At 41.7% G+C, this 3,609-nt stretch overlaps 1 non-coding gene across 1 annotated transcript; it reads right to left on the minus strand.

The window, feature by feature from the left end:
- Positions 1-802: 802 nt before the first annotated feature.
- On the minus strand, positions 803-909 carry LOC127099573 (small nucleolar RNA R71). Its single transcript, XR_007794063.1, has one exon. It is a non-coding gene; the product is annotated as a small nucleolar RNA R71 (small nucleolar RNA).
- Positions 910-3,609: the final 2,700 nt, after the last annotated feature.

Raw genomic sequence — 3,609 nt, forward strand, 5'->3', positions numbered from 1 at the left:
GTTCTATTTAGACAATCGAAACATCACTTAACTGACGTGAAATACATTCAACCTGTCTTTACCTACATTTATTATTTACCATTGTTTTGCAAACCCAATATCTCTTCTATACCGCCTTAGATAAACACCATAACGATAGTAATCGATAGATTGATGATTTGGTCTCTGTGGGATTGATGTTCTTTTATATTACTTTGACGCAATTCGTGCACTTGCGAATTCACACGATCAATTTTTTGGCGTCGTTGCCGGGGACCAACTTCGTCAAATTTCGTACCCTGTTGTTACACCGTCTAGACTAAGGTATTATTAGCCGGTAAATGCAAAGAACCCGTAGTACCGGAAATTTAGTAGATCCTTTAGCGGAACCCGAACGTTACACTCGTACATGCCTCTTACTCATCCGAATTAAGAAAGTTGTGGCCGAGAATCGCGATCGGATACCTCTTAAGGAATTTGCCCAACCCTCTGACGAGGAACCTAGTTCGAGTATAGTAAACCCCCTTATTCCTGTTAACAATTTCGAACTAAAACCGTCTTTGTTGCAATTAGTGCAACAGAACCAATACGCGGGTCTCACTACTGAGAACCCGAATCAACATTTAAAAGTTTTTATCCAACTAGCCGACACCTTTAAATATAACGACGCTTCACCCGATGCAATCCGTTTAAGATTATTTCCTTTCTCCCTCAGGGATAGAGCACGTTCATGGTTAGATTCACTTCCACCTAATTCAATAACTACTTGGGAAGACCTCATGAGAGTATTCCTTGCTAGATATTTCCCCCTAGTAAGACTGTTGTTCTTCGAAACCAAATAACTAGATTTACCCAAAACCAAGGAGAATCGCTTTTTGAAGCTTGGGAGAGATATAAAGAGCTATTAAGAGTCTGCCCACACCATGGCATAGAACAATGGCTGATTGTTCATCCCTTCTACAATGGATTCCATTATAACACCAAGATAAGCATCGATGCTGCCGCAGGTGGGGCTCTAATGAATAAACTTTATCCTAAAGCTTGTGACCTAATTGAGGATATGGCCCAAAACCATTACCAATGGGGAATTGAATGAGCATCAATAGAGAAAAAGGAGACCCAAAATGGAATACATGAGGTAAGCTCTCTAGACATGATGCAGGCGAAAATGGACGCTTTAGCCCTTAGGATCAAACATATGTCTACAAACACTCACACCGTAGCAGTAGTCCACACAGAGTGGGAACTTTGTGGATCTAAAGGACCCGAATCGGCGGGGTGTAACCTTTTAAACGACCTGAACACTGACCAAGTGAATTACACCCAAGGTAACCCATTTTCAAACACTTACAACCCTGGATGGAAGAATCATCAGAATTTCTCCTATAAAAACCAGAACCCTATCCAAAATCATGCACCTCAGAGACCGAAAGGTTATCAAGCCCAAAAACAAAACCAACCTATGCAAGTTGTGCCCCAGAAGCCTAACCTTGAGAAGATCATGGAGAGCTTTATATCGGGCCAGACTCAGCAAAATAAAGAATTCCTAAACCAGAACATTCACGTAAACAAACTAATAACGCAATTAGGAACCAAGGTTGATCAGATAATCACTCACAACAAGATGCTTGAAACCCAGATCTCACAGGTAACACAAAACCAAGCCCCACAGACTACACCTGGAGGCCAATTCCCTGGACAACCTCAACCAAACCCTCGAGGGCCAGCTAACGCTATCTCATTACGAAGGGGGACAGCTTACGAAGGGCCTCATAACCCAGCGATGAGCGAGTCCAAAACTTTTAAAGGAAATGTACCTACCAACCAAGAAGAGGAACCAGAGGAACCCGAGAAACAAACCAACCAAGAAGGTGAAGCCAAGGATAAAACTTACAAACCACCACCCCCGTACAAACCACCAATCCCATATCCGCAAAGAATGCAACTTTATTTTCGAGGATAAACTCGCTAAGAAGGAGAAAGACCATGGTAGTTTTTCTATACCTTGCATTTTAGGGAGTCATGTGATCGATAAAGCTTTCCTAGACTTAGGCGCTAGTGTGAGTTTAATGCCCTTAGCTGTATGTAAAAGGTTAAACTTAGGAGAGTTACAACCAACTAAGATGTCCCTCCAATTAACCGATAGGTCTGTTAAGTATCCTGTAGGCATTTTAGAAGACATCCTAGTTAGGATCGGTCAACTATATATCCCAACAGACTTTGTGGTCATGGATATCAAAGAAGACGAAGATATCCCTATCCTATTAGGTAGACCATTCTTATCAACAGCCAGAACTATAATAAATGTTAAAAGAGGGAAATTAACCTTCGAAGTAGGGGATGAAAAGATCGAGTTCATTCTTTCAAAATTCCTGATGGCACCAATTCTAGAAGACGCATGTTATGCGATCGATATCATAGATGAGTGCATAAGAGAATTTGATCGAGAAGAACCCGTGATCAAACCATTTTCAAACCCTAATGAAAAGGATGACGAGCTAGAGGAAACGAAACCTCACGAATGTTTGGACCTTACTCCAGACCCTTCACCAAATTCTCAAAAACCAGCTCAAGAACTTAATGAACTACCCAAGAACCTAAGATATGAGTTTTTGGATGAAGAAATGAACCGCCCAGTAATACTTAGTGCCCCCTTAAACCAAGACGAGACGAATCGACTCTTGAACGTTTTAAGAAGATACCCCTCTGCCTTAGGGTATAACATCTCTGATTTAAAAGATATAAGCCTACCCGTGTGTATGCACAGGATCTCGCTAGAGGAAGATTCAAAACCTTCCAGAGAACATCAGAGAAGGATCAACCCTGTAATGAGCGAGGTGGTGAAGAAGGAAGTCCTTAAACTGCTAGAGGCTGGTATAGTCTATCAGATCTCTGATGGTAAATGGGTAAGTCATGTACATGTGGTACCCAAGAAGGGAGGCATCACAGTCGTGCAGAACGAGAAGGGCGAGCGTGTAGCTAAACGCATAGAAGGCGGATGGCGTATGTGCATAGATTATAGGAAGCTCAATAAGGCAACTAGGAAAGACCATTTCCCCCTTCCATTCATAGATCAAATGCTGGAGCGTCTTGCCAGACACTCTTACTTTTGTTATCTGGATGGATATTCTGGATTTTTCCAAATACCCATACACCCCGAGGATCAAGAGAAAACAACCTTTACGTGTCCTTATGGAACGTTTGCTTACAAACGAACGCCGTTTGGACTCTGTAATGCGCCATCTACTTTCCAATGTTGTACGACGTCTATCTTCGTAGATTATCTCAATGGAATCATGGAAGTATTCATGGACAACTTCTCGGTGTGTGGGTTAGACTTTGAAGACTGCCTTATTAACCTTGAGAAAATCCTAGAGAGATGCGTAGAAGTTAACCTTGTGTTAAATTGGGAGAAGTGACACTTTATGGTTAAAGAAGGCATAGTGTTAGGACATATAATATCTGAAAGAGGCATTGAGGTCGATAAAGCAAAGATAGAAGTTATAGAAAACCTTAACCCTCCTAAGACAGTTAGAGAAGTCCGTAGTTTCCTTGGACATGTCGGTTTCTACCGACGCTTCATAAAAGACTTATCTAAAATAACAAAACCCCTGACTGGCCTTCTGATGA

Source organism: Lathyrus oleraceus, chromosome 6 (genome assembly GCF_024323335.1).
Source record: "Lathyrus oleraceus cultivar Zhongwan6 chromosome 6, CAAS_Psat_ZW6_1.0, whole genome shotgun sequence".
NCBI lineage: Eukaryota > Viridiplantae > Streptophyta > Magnoliopsida > Fabales > Fabaceae > Lathyrus > Lathyrus oleraceus.